The sequence below is a fragment of the Peromyscus leucopus genome, chromosome 14, assembly GCF_004664715.2.
Source record: "Peromyscus leucopus breed LL Stock chromosome 14, UCI_PerLeu_2.1, whole genome shotgun sequence".
NCBI classification, from domain to species: domain Eukaryota; kingdom Metazoa; phylum Chordata; class Mammalia; order Rodentia; family Cricetidae; genus Peromyscus; species Peromyscus leucopus.
This window is the reverse complement of record NC_051075.1, coordinates 50,057,039-50,072,831: the sequence shown is the minus strand read 5'-3', so window position 1 is coordinate 50,072,831 and position 15,793 is coordinate 50,057,039. Positions and strand designations below refer to the sequence as shown.

At 47.7% G+C, this 15,793-nt stretch overlaps 1 protein-coding gene across 6 annotated transcripts in view; it reads right to left on the bottom strand.

Annotated features, from left to right (window-relative positions):
* The window catches only part of Sipa1l1 (signal induced proliferation associated 1 like 1), a 300,159-nt gene extending 285,372 nt beyond the window's left edge, over positions 1-14,787 (bottom strand). For 3 of the 6 annotated variants that reach the window (XM_028877330.1, XM_028877339.1, XM_037210693.1), the window contains exons 1-2: positions 14,703-14,787; positions 14,091-14,151 (exon numbers count right to left, since the gene is read on the bottom strand). The gene's annotated coding sequence lies outside the window, so the exon portion shown is untranslated. Of the gene's footprint in view, positions 1-13,733; positions 13,861-14,090; positions 14,174-14,702 lie in introns of those variants that run through there. The other 3 variants (XM_037210690.1, XM_037210691.1, XM_028877364.2) reach the window with 3 other exon arrangements.
* Positions 14,788-15,793: the final 1,006 nt, after the last annotated feature.

Below are 15,793 nucleotides of genomic sequence, written 5' to 3'. Positions count from 1 at the left end.
GGAGAGATGGCTGTACCCCTGCAGAGACGGCTGCACCCCTGCAGGACAGCTGCACCCCTGCAGGACAGCTGCTGCAGGGCATGACACAGGAAGGAATCCTGTCCCCTGAATTCAGCTGCATGTCCCCATCCACAGTGCTAATGTCTATCTTGCAGGCCCATTAGAAAGATTAAAAATCAGGTGACAGGAAGTGGGTCCTCAACTATCATGGCCAATGTTAATCCTATGTCTAGGAAGCAAAAGGCTCCTGCCATGAAGCGACTCAACACTAGGTGGCTCCTTTTCAGGCCAAAATATTAATTAGGATAACTGGATAAAACACACAGTAACGAGTCCTACAAGTAAACAGCAGGCTAATATGTTTTGGAGTGAACAGAGAAACATGCAAAATGAGGAAGGGTCCCTCTCCTCTAAGAAGGTATACCTGGAAAGAAATCAGGGGGGTTCTCTTGCCGTCCATATGCCCCTCCAGGCTCGGTGTCCTAAGCAGACAAAACCAAAAGCTTTATGTACAAGGTCTTACAACACACGTGCAAACCCAGCAAGGTCAAGGGGAGACTCGTGGGCTTTCAGGATGAAGAGCATCATCTGACTGAGACGTTTCCAAGTGACTTCACAGACACTTCAATGTGAACATCCACCATGGAAATGAAGGCTCTGTATACTTACAATGCCCGAGACCCGCTCACCCAGCTGACCCTTCATGTGGAGCCTGAATGTCCCTTACAATGCCCCCTTCAGGATGGATGCACTCAACACTTGCAGGGAGCTCTACCGGATAAGTCCTTCCTCATGTGTACACATACCCATGTTTACTCTCATGATGTTCTACCGTAAGAACTCTGTACTTACTACATGCTGGAGAGTTACACATACAACAGAGCAAAGTAAACTTCAGAGAGGGGAAAATCAGGATGAGATAGATACAGTGTCCAGGAAGTTCTCACTGAAGAGGTGGGTGTTAAAGGATGAGGGAGATCCAAATTAAACTAGAGTTCAAGTTGGGAGTGGTGGGATACACCTATCATCCCAGCATTCCACAGGCAGTGGGAAGATGAGGAGGAGTTTGAGGCCAGTCTGGTTACAAGGCAAGAAGGGAATGAAAGCAAGAAGGCTGTCCGTGACTGTGTACACTTTTTAAACTAGAGAAAGGTAAGCCTGCAAATACAACTGAAGCTGTGAACAGACGAAGGTTCAAAGGAACCAGGGCGGCTAGTAAGCAGGCAGAGCAGAAGCCCAGCACAGAAGTGCACGACAGTCTGGCAGGAGACAGAAGCTCACATCAACAGGAAGGAAAGAGGCACCAAGCTGGTCAGAGAAGCAGGAGTGAGGGTCTGGTGCACAGAGCATGTTAGACACGTTAGCTGCAGGGCAGCGCGTGCAGCGTGACATTAGTCAGAACTGCCCAGTGGTTGTGAAGGAGACCGCCCCAGCCACTAAGATATAAAGGTGAAGGTTGGCTCTGGGAGGGTAGCAGTAAAACAAAGAGAAGTGTTGGAAATGGGAACCCACTGCTGGGGGCAAACGCAGGTGTGCTCACAGATCAGACAAGGAGAAGGAAGGGAAGGCTCAGTACAAAGAGAGGTGTCTGGAAAACTCCAGTGGAGACTCGGGCACGGAGCAGCAAGCTAGCAGCAGTCAGGATGTACTGGGCACATGCGGGTCTCAGGCCTTAGTTTGTTTTAAGAAGGCCCGAGGCTCACTCTGTCCCACATGTGCAGTACCTGGCAGCTTGGAACTTTTCTCTGGTCACAGCACAGGTGGCAGTGTCTGCATCAGCACACAGGGACTTTGTACTGTGACTGTAACAATGCCACCAAAAGGGAAAGTGTTTGCAAGAGGCAAAGTGTGCTTTATCGAGATGTGGTGGCGCACGCCTTTGATCCCAGCACTTGAGAAACAGAGGCAGGTGGATCTCTGTGAGTGCAAGGCTAGCCTGATCTACAGAGTGAGTTTCAGGCTAGCCAGAGCTACACAGTAAGACCCTGTCATGAAAACAGCCAAAACAATAATAATAGTAATAATAATAATAATAATAATGATGATGATGATGAAGAGAAGGAGGAGGAGCAGGAGGAAGAGGAAGGAGGTCTGATGGAGTTGGGAGGCAGACGCCCTTTAGCACATATGGCACACTACATGCTTACATTTACATGAAACACACAGACTACACAAGTCTATAAAGAGAGAAAGTAGTAGTGATGGGGTGAGTCAGAAGATAGGGAAATGAGGAGTGACTGAAAATGGGTTTGGAGGTCTTTTCTAATCATGAAAAATGTTCTAACTGTTTATGGAGAGAGATGGTCACACAACTCTACGAATGCACCAAAAAATGCTGACTTGGACGGTTTAAATGGGATTTAGTAAGTGATGATGCAAAACGCTGTAAGAAAGCCCTTCATAAATAAGCACTGTAACTTCAGACATTTAGCCTCTCCAGCCTCTCACCAACAGAAGCCACTGCACACAAGCTGCGGTAACAACTGTCAGGTGAGCTGGAAAACCTAAAAGGAAATTGCAGGAAGACGAAGTCAGCTCCTTGTAAGGAGAAAACAAGCATGGAAAAGATGACGAAGATCCCTTCCTGAGGATTCTTACAATTGCTCTAAATCCTTTACTGTATGCTTCCTAAACAGAAAGTTTGAGGCTTTTCAGTAATTGTGTCATTATTGTATTACACACCTTGTTTTTTTCCTCAAAAGCTCAAACAAAGTAATGCACAGTAAGTCAATCCAGGAAAAACGGATTATGTACATCAACAATTACTGAGCAGATGAATGGACCCATGTTATAAATTTGAGGATGTAGGGACTGGAGAGACAGTTCAACAGTTAAGAGCATTGACTGCTCTTCCAGAGAACCTGGCTTCGATTCCCAGCACCCACATGACAGTTCACAATTGTCTGTAACTCCAGTTCCACAGCATCTGACACCCTCACACAGACATACATGCAGGAAAGCACCAACGCACATAAAATAAAAATAAACTATATAATTTTTTAAAAATTAATTTGAGGATTTGATCAAAAGCTTAACAAAAAGGAAGGTTTTCTTATTGGACACCAGGGAGCACCCAAAATAATTTCTGCCTCCAAGACACCTACTTAAAAAATAGTTCTCGCCGTTCCATACTGTCCCTCACGGTTAAAGCCATCACTCTTCCCACTCAACCCCCAGAATGCTTGGTGCCGCAACAACCATTCATCAACAGTTAACAAACCACATGACCAGACCCTCCAACGTACCCTTCATTTCTCTACACCCCAAAGACTCGCAATGGGCACACACAGTAATGCCCAATAGATCTTGCTGGCACAAACCTGTATCCTAACTACTCAGGAGGAGACACAGAAAGATCCCATCTTTAAGGTCTGCCTGGGCTACAGAGTAAGTTCAAGCCCAGCATGACTGATGCTCCAACTCTGAGGACAATGAAGAGCATCACCATAGTCTGTGATCACACCATCTGAATGCATCCAACCTATGAGGGGAACTGGTCTCTGTCCAAAACTGCCCCCAAAGACCAACCCCTGGCCCACCCCTTGTCTAAAGCAGCAGACAACTACTGGGAAGGTATCAATTATTTTTAAATGTTTATTCTATGTATACATGTGTGCCTGAGTGTTAGTATACACAGCCCATGTGTGCAGGAACCCACAGACATTAGGAGAGTGCATCTGAGCCCCAGAACTAGAATTAGGAGCAGGTGGGAGCTGCCATGTAAGAGACTGGAACTCAACCCAGTCCTCTGCAAACGCTGTAAGAACTTCTGAGCCACCTCTCGCGTCCCAAGGGAAGTATCGATGTAAAGAAACACATTTCTTCTTTACGGCTATCTCTAAAAAAACACATCTAATAAATTTAAAACGCTATTTATCAAAATATAGGACTGGTATTTTCAACATCTTTATTTGATCTTAAATTTTAAACCAATAGGTCCAAATACATTTTAAATGTCATCTGGAAAAAAAAAAAAACTAACTAGAAATATAATGAGGCATTTACCTAGCTTACGAAGGCCTAAAATAATAAATTATCTAGGAGATGATACATTTTCCCAATATAGTATCTTTCCATTTAAATGAAATTGCTCTAGTCAAAGCTTTGTTTCTTAAGAGGCAGCTCTGCACACACTACCCAAGTAGCTCCCTGGCTTTACGCAGAAGGAAGCTCTTGGATTGCCTAGAGAACCAAAATACCAAGTTTCCCAGGAAGCTGTCCAGGCCTCAAGGATGAATCCCAGAGAACCTCTCACCAGCCAGCCACAGAACATGCTGGCCCATGAGCTAAGTGGTTCCAGACATCCCAAAGTCTTTAAGATGGCAGTCAGTCTTCTTTCCACCAACAGGACTATCACAGCCTTTTCTGCCTTCATTTAATCTCCAGAATTCTGAGAAAGGCAGATACTTCCCCATTTCACAGATGAGGAAACCCAAGTTCATGAGCACTGACGCACCAGTCCACTGCCTACTTGATGTCAACAAGCATCTCATACTCAACATGTACAAATCAACTCTGCACTTGAACTCCCCACCCAAACCTGCTCCTCTAGTCGCCGCCACTTTGGTCCTCGGCACCTCTATGACTCCAGCTGCTCTGGCAAAAGCAGTGCCATCCCTGACTGCACACTTGCAGGGCGCACCATCTCCCCAGTAAACCAGGTCAGCCCCAGGGCCACACCCGGGGCCCAGCCCTTCTCCTCACCCCCACTTCTGCTACCACATTCCTCCTTTCCACCCACATCCTCCTGGCTCTATGAACCACTGTTCAGAGAAGCTGTCCTTTAACACAGCTTTAGGGGCTGGAGAGATGGCTCAGCCATGAGGAGCACTGGCTGCTCTTGCGGAGGGCCCAGGTTCAATTCCCAGCGTCCACATGGCAGCTCACACCATCTGTAACTCCTATCCCACGGGAATCTGACACCCTCTTCTGTTCTCCACAGGCACTGTACCCATGTGGTCCACAGACATAAGTGTTTACAAAACACTCACACACAAAAAAGTAAATTAAAAAATAAATGAAAACACACATTGTGCAGAACCCCCCCCCCAGGGTGTCACCTCCCCAGAGCTGCCTGTTGGCAGGCCCCTCTGACAAAAGGGTATCTTCCTGTAAGGCCCTTGAAGAGAGCTGCCCACAAGTAAAGAACAGCAGAACTCCACATAGCATGCAGCAGAACCAAGGCTGGGACAGACCTTCAGTGTTCTTTGGCAACAAGGAGACCAGATTTACAGCAGCCAACAGCATCCCTCCCTCATGGGAGGAAATCCTTACAGTTCACTTAGCATAACTGAATCTTTTAATGGAGAATCAATACTACGTTGGATTCCCAACAACAAATTAAAATGGAAATGCTAACTTTAGAAAGAAATTTTCCCACTAGGCCAGCGGTTCTCAACTTTCCTAATGCTGAAACTCTTTAATACAGCTCCTCATGTTGCGGTGACCCCCCAACCATGAAATTATTTTTGCTGCTACTTCATAACTGTAATGTTGCTACTGTTGTGAATGATAACGTAAATATTTGTGGAAACAGAGGGTCACCAAAGGGGTCACAACCCACAGGTAGAGAACCACTGTACAGGGTAGCCTAAACATGGGCTATCTGGCAGCACGGGCAAATGCCAAGTTGACTGGCAAAGCACTGGCACTGAGTCCTCCAGCAAGTCTGCATCTGGTGAGCATGTTTCAAGAGCACCGTGCACAAGCATGTGGTGCTCTCCGACTCAGAGCAGAGCACGCCCGAGGCAGGCTTCTCAATCACAGGGTACGAGTGAGACTCTTGGGTGATACTAGTAACACGAAAGAAGGCTGGAGGACCCAGACGTGTCGTCACCAAAATGACCTGGAAGGAAACTGTCCAGAGCCAAGTCTAAATAGTGATTAGTGCCAGGCAGCGGTGGTGGCGCACGCCTTTAATCCCAGCACTCGGGAGGCAGAGGCAGGTGGATCTCTGTGAGTTCGAGGCCTGCCTAGTCTACAAAGTGAGTTCCAGGAAAGGAGCAAAGCTACACAGAGAAACCCTGTCTCGAAAAACAAAAACAACAACAACAAAAAAAAAAAAATAGTGATTAGTTTTGGATCAGAATGAAACTATTACTTAAAGTACTAACCATTACAGAATTTTCTTGCTAAAATGTCTTAAAAGTTAAAAAAAAAAAAAAAACTAAATCTTTCTTAAAGAGCTTTCAAAAATGTTTCTAGTATCAACTACTCAAATCTACCTTAAAGCTCATTGATTACAACAATTAACTCATACAAGGTTAACAGTAGGTTCTAAAGAAAACTCAATTCAGCCCACCAAACCCCTAAAGCAGAGAGTGCTTGGTGTGTAGGTATACAATGAACAAACAAGAGTAAGATCTAGAAGGTTATGACCCATGCCAACAGCTGACGGTGAAACCCAGGGCTACCCAGAACCAGGGAGGTGTCTAGGTTCTCCAGGAATGGACTGGATGTGGAAGTGGGAGAAACAAAGACTTGGAACCCCTGGTCTTCGGAGAAACTGTAGCCAAGATACATTACAGGCAGTTTCCTTTAGTTTTCTTAATTAGAAAAGCACTTGATAAAATAAATTTTGCCAAAGCCTATCTCCTTGGAAACCAGGAAACAACACTGTCTCTTTTTTTCTCCACATAAAGAACATTTAATAAGGACTATTTCCATAATAAACAGCTTCAACTGTTTTGTGTCAGAAGTAAAACAGGTAGCCTTCACTAAATGAATACATAGGCAAGGCTGGAGAGATGACCCAGTGGTTAAGAGCACTCACTACCTGCTCTCCAGAGGACCTGGGGGTTAGGTTACTGATACTCACAGAGGAGCTCACAGTTGGACTGTAACTCCAGCCCCAAGGGATCCAACACCCTCCTCTGGCCTCAGTGGGCACCAGACATGCACGTGGTGCACGTACATACATGCAGGCATGTATGCATACAAAATATAAATGTTAAGAAAACGCAGATAACTTCTAGAGACGTCATTGAAGACCCTTCCCTTGAGGCTATGAAAAGAGTTAACAAGTAGAGTTGGGAATGAATACCCAGTGAGGGGCTAAGGAGACCACTCAGTCAGTAAAGTTCAAGGGCTTGAGGTCCATCCCCAGAACCCACAGAAGAGCCAAGTGTGGTAGGGAGGTGGTATGTACAGGCAGATTCCCTAGGGCTTGCAAACCAGCCAGCCTCACTGACTCCAGATCTCCAGCCTAGTGAGAGACCTGTCTCAAAAAATAAAAAGATAAAAACAAAAATGCATGGTACCCGAAGAACCACCCCCAAGGCTGACCTCTGGCCTCTACACAGAACACCCACTGAGTTAACATCCAACCGTCAAGATCAATTCAAGGTCCTTTCTGAAGCTTCCTCAAGACAACGGACTCTGCATGTTCTCTGCCAGTCAGGAGATGCTGGAAACAGCTCTTACCATAGACTGCTTTCAAATTCTGTCATTTAAATCACTTTACTTCCTTCCCTAAATGAACTTAAGGGAAGGAAAAGACAGACAACAAGAAACTGACTTTTCTAAAGAGCATCAGGACAAGGTATCTTTAAAAAAAAAATAAAAAAAATAGCCAGGCGGTGGTGACACAGGCCTTTAATCCCACAAGTGGATCTTTGAGTTAGAGGTCAGCCTGCCCTACAGAGGGAGTTCTAGGACAAACAAATCTACACAGAGAAACCCTGTCTTGAAAAACTAAAAACTCAGGACAGCCAAGAGTTGAACAGAGCCAGCCAAAAGGAATACAGTTCTGACATACTACAGGCTGTCACCCTTGAGGACATGGTGCCTAGTGAAATAAGGCAGCCACTTAGGGGGCTAGGATAGGAGGGAGTGGGGGGCTGCCTGATGTACAGTGTCAATTCTCGAGCTCTAGTTCACAAAAGCGGGAGTGAGTTTACCACCACTGAACTATACACTCGTGTTTTTACCACATCGTTTTAGTGGACCAAACAATTACCAAACTGAATGGACAAGTCCCAGCCACACTGCAAAACTGCCCGCCCCTTACCTGTGGGCGGCCAGTTCTAGATCTCTTCCAAGCTACCTTTTCCAGTAAACAGAACTCTACTGAAGAGTGGCCAGTGGGGGATGGAACTCTCCTTTTCAGCTATCCAAAATGAAACTTCAAAGACCCCAGAGAGCTACACTGCTACAATGATTCACCTGGCTGTCAAACACAGATCCAAAAAGCATATAAAGCCACTGTGGAAAACAGCAAGACATAATCACCTGCAAGCGTCTTCCAACACCCACCGCCCGATTACCCTGCTCACCCTGGACCTTGCTGTGATGCACCAGCCACAGCATCCCTTATTACCTCCCAACACACCCAAGCTGCTTCGGGCTACATTATTTTGAAAACACCCTCCAGAACAATCCCACCAAAGAAAAGTTAGACCCCACCCATGAACTGTTAACAAGCACCTTCTGTGACACACAGACACACACACAGACACACAGACACACACACACAGACAGACACACACACACACACACACACACACACACACACACACACACACCATCAGCTACTCAGAAGACAAACTAGTGAAATCTGCCCAAGTCTCCAGTGGAGCCTGGAGAGAGGGAAAGCTTGATCAGCTCCACACTGACCCTCATTTCAGGACAGACAGGTGTTTTTCTCAAAGTCTTGGGTGACAAGCAGTATGGTAGCAGATGGTTCAGGAGTCAGAACTGGGCTGCTTTGTAGGGAGGGGAAGTAGACCTGCTGGGGACTGACCCCAGAGCCTCACAAACGCTAAGCAAGTCCTCCACACCAGAGCCCACAACTCTGCTTGTGAGTCTATGAGGAAACGCTGACGTTCTGTTTAGTCCTTGAAGGTACACCCAGGTATCTTGAGCATCCTCTTACAGACACCTCCTAATAAACAGGACTCTTCCCTGAAGACAGTTCAGTACTGCTTCTCTGAGTGCATGGAAGGAAATGCAAGGGGCTTAGAACACACTCAAGTGAAATCTACCATTTATTATATGAAAGCATTAATCACAGAAAGGTAATATAGGAAGCTAAGGTAAAGGACACTAATCAGGGCTGTGGGTGTCCATCAGTGGTAGAGCACCTGCCTGAGTTCAATCTCCTGTATTGGATAAGGTGGAGGTGGGAGGTGGAGGAGGAAGGATGGAAGAGAGGGAGGAAGAGAAGAAGGGAGGGAGGGATCCCCAATGACAGTAGAGTCCCAGACTCCAGGACCATGAGCAACTGGCACACAGCCCTCCCTCTGCTTTTGAATTTCTCAATAGCTACTTCTGAGATCAGAACTCATTATAAAAGGAAGCAAGGCTCTGAATGAACCACAAAAACAGTCAATGGCCACACCTGTTCACACTCTGGGAAAGGACTCAGCTCAAGAAACAAAGGAGGCCCAGGAAACTGTGGCTGGAAGTCCTTACAGCCACAGCAGTCTCTGAGCGACCCCTCTGCAAAACCAGCAACTCTCCATCTCCAAGCCAGAATTCCTCAGAAAGCTTAGTCTCCCATCTAACATTATGTAAGTGCCTGTTTCCCACAACTTAAAGTTAGGCATCCTACAGATCTAATTAGAGAGAGAACTGTAGCATAAGTAACCAATTAGGAGCCATCAGCTGGAAGTTCTCATCTCAGACCTCCAGAAGCAACAGCCTACCTTACAGAGCACCACCAAGACCCTCACGCCCCTCTGTGCCATTTTAGAATCACCTCTCTAAATCTTTAAGAAAACACATTCATTCCCATACTCAGGAAGCAGAGGCAGGCAGATCTCTGTGAGGCCAAGGACAACCTGATCTACATGGTAGTTCCAGGCTAGCCAGGGTGACAAAGTGAGACCCTGTCCCAAAAGAAAATCTCTTTGCCTCTGGGGTCATATTATCCCATCTGGACAGAGGAAATGGAGAAGATGGATAATGACACAATGAGAAAGCCAAGTTTTCTCTCCCTCCAAAGACACACTCAGATGATTTTCCTCACCTTCCCGGTTGCAAAGTAGACTAAACTCTGTCGTTCTGTCCCTTGCTCAAATGGCCTGTGTTCAAGAGAGCTGGAGCCAGGGGAATTGTTCCCACCTTCCCATGGCTCACATACCAGATCTCATCAAAAGTGCATCCCAAAAAAATGAGCTATCAGGAATAATCAACTTAAATGTACGTCTGAAAAGCAAAGTGCCATAACAAGGATGTTTTGTTTTTAATTATCCAGGCATACAACTGAAAGCAAAAAGACCATGAGGCCCATTCCCAACGTGCAAAAAGCAGAAGTGATTTGCCTGGGCTGGGCCGTCAATCTTCAGAGATACAGCACACAACCTCTTTGTGAATCCTGCAATGAGGTTGCGCTTTCACCCTCCACCCCAGAACGGGCGGCCCCTCTCCTAAATGTCCATCTTCAGCCAGCAGGGATGTTTCTTCTCTCCAGACTCAGATCACAGCAGGGGGTAGGAGTCCTACACAAGCCAGCTGGGTTGCCCAGAGAGGGCTCCAACAACCAGCACCTGCTGCATCTGCAATCCTCCACCCGACTGCCCCTCACCCCAACACACACCCCATGCAACCCTTCCCCAGAGCTAATGGACAAACCACAAGTTGCCATTGTTCCAGAAACAAGGCAAGGACAACTCCTTTCTTTTGCAAATAACCTAAGAAAAGATGAACAACAAGAAAGTTTGACTCTTCTAAAGAGCACCAGGACACCAGATGATAAAGGTGTCTTTAGAAAATAATAATAATAAAGCCTCCATGCTCCACCGAGCAGAAACTTTAACTAAGGATTCCTTTTTCCATAACTAAGCTATCTGAGCAACTCCAAAGCTCAGGTACCAAACAGGACATGAATGCCACCTTCAGAGCTTTCCAAACTAAATGTAGCTATTATTTCCTTCAGTTTTGCTTCTCCCTTACTTAGTATTTAATAATCATGGAACACTTAAGTATGAGGAAGAAGAGGAAACAAACTTCAGCACAGTAGAAAAAGAACAAAAGTGAAACAGAGGAGCATGTTTAAAGCAGGAAGGCCACTTGCCCTGAATCTGCCTGTATCCAGTTTTATAACCTACAAATCATGTCCACTCCCTGGGCTTGGAGCTCCTCCTCACTTGCAAAGTGGGAAGACTAGACCAAAGGAATTATGCTCCAACTCTCTCCAGCCACCCATGAATCTGCTCATCACAGGGTAGGAAAATGCAATTGCAAATGAGACTTTAGTTACAAAGTATTTTTATACACACATTCTGGTAGAGTACTGTAGCAAAGCTGCCACCCAACTGTGAGCTCAAGCTGCAGCACAAGACAGAGAGCTTGGAACCAGGGGTTCAGCTATTTTTAAAGACCACCCCAGCCAAGTGGCAGAGCAGGTATTTGAAAGCCACACCTTCTGAAGACAAGTATTTCAAACCTTTTAAATAAGTTGAAAAATCAAAACTGCCTCATGTGTAAAACCTTGGACTCCAGGGGGTATCTTCATACACTAAGCTATGGGAGGATCCATGATCCTGGAGACCAACAGTTCCCTGAGGCCAAGAATGATCATGCCCACCACTGGAGTCACAGAAACCAAGAGAAACACTTCACGGATGGTGGCATTCAGTAAACACCGCTTGCCTGGCAAGGCTCAAAAGGTTACAAATGAAGGGAAATTAGAGGACAATTTATTTTTCATATTTTGAGATTCAGCTTCTGTTATGAGGAACAAAACAAAGAAGCTTGCTCCATCAGAGTTCAAGCGCTTAGGGGTGGGGGAGTTGCTATTTGTCTTCCTTGGCAAAAATCCAATCTGGCCAGTGAACCAAAATACTCAAATCTAAGAAGTAACCTGAAAACTTTCGTGATAGCCATACCATTTGATAATAAAAATACAGATAGGCAAGAGGCACCCAAGCCTTATCATTCACCACATAAACCTTCCACTAAGTTAGCCAAGAATTTGATCTCAGAGTTTGGTGCCACTCATACTGCTACTGTTTGGGCTCTAAGAGGTCATTTAAAAAATCATTGATTTAAAAATTCAAACTGCAACTGAAAATACAACATATGCACTCCTTAACTCAACCAAGATCCCAGAGCTTATACAACTGCTAATCTCAAGCCATCTTCAATCTACAGAATGTTGTCAGTTATTAGGAAGCTCTTTAAAAAGTTGCTCCAAAAAAAAAAAAAAAAAATCAAGCAAGAAGACTACACCACCACTACACACGTAATTCAAAGCAAACATAAAATAAATACAAAAGCCAGGAAATACCACTGAAAATGTGAGTCAAAGAAGAGTTAAAACTAATCTCAGAATGTCATTTTAGTGACGTGAGGATGATTTACTTCCAAGAGTTCAAGTCAGCCTTCCACAGAACCTTGACATGGAGTCACAGCTTGACTAAATCTGAAAGTTCAGGGCCCCAGGATCATGATTCCCAACTCAAAGAACAGAGCCCGGAACTGCAGAGCAGCTAACACCTACTGACTGTCTCTGGCCACTTGCGAAACCCGTTTACTCTTTCTTGGTCGACTGGAGAAATCTAATTAATGATAGTCAATTTCAGGAGTCCTTTAGTGAGGTAAGAAAAAAAAAAGCCTCAGTGACAGAGAAGGAAGTCAGCACTCCAAACGTCTTATTTTGCCCCGTTTCTGTTCACACCATCACCCAAGTCATTTTAAAACACTATTGTTAATGCCTTAGTGTCAATAACGTATTTCATGGGAAAATGCTTTAGTAATAATATTCTAGTTAATAACTGGGCTGTCACCTCATAGTTGGACACATCAGTGACCATAAACTGCTTTACTTAAACCTTTTAACTGCTCTGCATAATCCTATCAGGATTTTTTCCATCCTAGTAAAGGCATCTTAATTGCAGCTTTCAGGGAAAGGAAAAGGGGATGTGGGAGAGTCGTTAAACCAAGATACAGAAAAATCATTCCTGTCCCTAAACGAGGTTGCAGGAGCAATTCGGTTAAGACTTTATGTTGTGGTTGTCCAAAACATTCAGCCAGAGCACCTTTGCACTGGAAGATACTCATTCGAGAAGACAGGAGAAAGTTGACACTGAACTCCCACTGAGTACCAGTATAAAAAAGAATGGCTTTAAGACTCTGAGTCAGAGTTTCAACATGAAAGGCTCGCTTTATAGAGGAAACGCCAGCCCCAGTTCATCCAGATAGACCTGGAACCTGATGAAAGCCGACACCTCCCTCTGAAATTTGCATCGCATCACCGGCTCGAGTTTAGAAATATAATCGTGTACCAGGTAGTATGAATTTCAGTGAAGGCCGCCTCTCAACTAGACGTCAGGAAAAATCAAATCTACAAAGCCCCAAGGCAGTCTAGAAGCTACCCATCCCCAAATACTTCCCCTTCCAAAAGGAATGCCAACAATCCAGCACAACACCTCCCTTGAAAGCTATTTCCCGTGCCTCTGGTTTTGGGCACGGTGAGCCCCGATGAAATTTCAACCTGCCCAACGCGACTGCTTGCCCACGTCGAAATGCCACGGAGCGATTTACCATCCTGGCAAGTTGCCTTTAAGGTCAGGAGCGAAGTTGGACAGGGCAAAGAGAGAAGTTCTCTATGCAGCACCCTTACGCCTCTCGACCCTCGGGAGGTTTACTTCCTCCAAGAAACGCAGGTTGGAGCATCCTCGGATCTCAGTCTCCAGGATCCCCCAAGAGGCAAATGAACACCCTCAAGACCGCAGCCGAAGGTCTCCCTAACCCACCATGAGCCAACTGGGGCCTTGCTCCCTCCAGCACACCTGCAAAGCGCTCACCGGGTGACGGATGGGGAAGGGTCGCTCCGAGGAGCCCAAAACCGCAGGGTGAGCACGGCCACCAAGCGGGGACACGGGGCTCAGGGCCTCTAGGGGAGCAGATCCAGATCCCGAGGTGAGGACGCGCGCTCGCGCGCGCGCCGGACGCGGTGGAGCGCAGACTCGCCCCCGCCGGGGCCGCGATCCCCAGCACGCCACCAAATCGGAAATCAAACTTTCAGCGGCTGTGAGCGTCCCGCTCCGGGGCCGAGAATCCCCGGCCAGGGACGGCACAGGGGACTGTCAGGAGTGCCGCCCCGGCCCCTCCCCCCAACTCCCAGCGCTGTCCCCGGGGCCACTTACCGCTTGGCCTGGGCTTCCCGGTGCTGCCGCGCGTCCGGGGCGCGTCGTCCGCGCGCTCTCCCTGGGGAGAAAAGAGAAAGCGTGCAGAAGACGGTCGGGGCGCGCTCGCTCGCCGCCTCCTCTGCGGAGATCCGAGGCTCCGAGCGCCCGGCGTAGGGGCCGCGGGGGCGGGATCAGCGCGGCTCCCCAGCCGGGCTCCGAGGACAGACGACCCGCAGCGGCCGGGCTTTGGGCGCCGTGGGGGGGGGGGCACAGGGACCAGTCCCCGGGCATCCACTATTGTGCAGGCGCCCGGGCCCCAGCTCGCGCCCTCGAGCCCCCATCCCGCCCCCGGCTCCCGGGAACGATGAGCGCGCGGGCGCCCAGAGGCGTCCCGGCTGCGGAGCTGCGCGCTGGGCGCGGTGTGGGGGGTGTGGGGGGGTTGGGGGGGAGTTGAGTGGCCGCGGGGGAGGGGACAGGTAACTGCCCACGGCGGGCTGGAGGACCCGCGCAGGGACGACGCGGGAAGGGAGCCCGGGACGGCGGCGGTGGGCGCGCTGCGGGCGGCCTCCGAGGCCCACCCAACCCCCCTCCCTCGACCCTCCCCACCCCGGGACTCGGCGCCGCACTGACTTTCCGCTCACTCGCTCACGCACGTACTGAACTCGCTCACAAAGTTGCCGGCGGTGGCGGCGCTGCACTGGCCCTTCTCCCCGCCCCATCCCTTCCCTTCCCTCCCTCCCTCCCTCTCCTCCCTCCTTCAGTCTCGGGTGAGATCACCGCGGCTGGGTTCTGCGCTCCGGCAAGTCTCGCGAGACTCGAGCCCAGCTCGGGCCGGGGAGGGGGGGGAAGTGGAAGCAGGGTAGTGAGGACCGCGGAACTTCTGGTTGCCATGACGACTCCACCGCCCGGTGCTGTTTTCACCTGCCTCCTCCGCTGCCCCGGGCCTAGCAGTGGGGAAGGGAAGGCTGGAGGCTTCGGTAGACGTGCGCCGCGGAGCTGGATGCTTTTGGCCGGAGAGGTTCTGCGACTCTAGAAGCAGGACATCTCTCTACTTCTAAGTACCCACCATGATGTACTCAGTTTATCAGCCTTCCTGCGTAAAAATTCTCATTCCCCAGTCCCCGCAAGATGCCTTCTTTTCCGCATCCTAACGCCCCCACGAGACAGCTCCTTGGCACATGGCTCACTTATGTTGGTATTCTCAACACTTCTGCAGGCTTTTTGCCTAGTAGGTATTTTGTGTCTGTTTTTTTTTTTAATTTATTTATTTTTATTTTATTTGCATTGGTGCTTTTGACTGCATGTATGTCTATGTGAAGGCGTCAGATCTTGGAGTTACAGACAGTTATCAGCTGCCACGTGGGTGCTGGGAACTGAACTCGTGTCCTCTGGAAGAGCAATCAGTGCTCTTAACCGCTGAGCCATCTCTCCAGCCCGTCTGTTTTTTTTTTTTTTTGTTTTGTTTTTTTGTTTTTTTTTTGTTTTTAAATGAAGGTAATGGTCCTTGTGTGTCTGCAGTACCTTTACTTCGCCTAACCCTGACTAGTCCCTGGAATTAATACGTCCGTTTCTGCACTACAGTCAAGTTTTTTTTCTCTGCTAAACTTCTCCCGTTTCTGCTCAAATCTTGTCTTTTTCTGTGGTTACAATCTCTCTTTTCTCTTTGTCTCATTAAAACCTTGTTCACCATAGGGAAGGGCAGGAGACAAAACTAAAAAAAA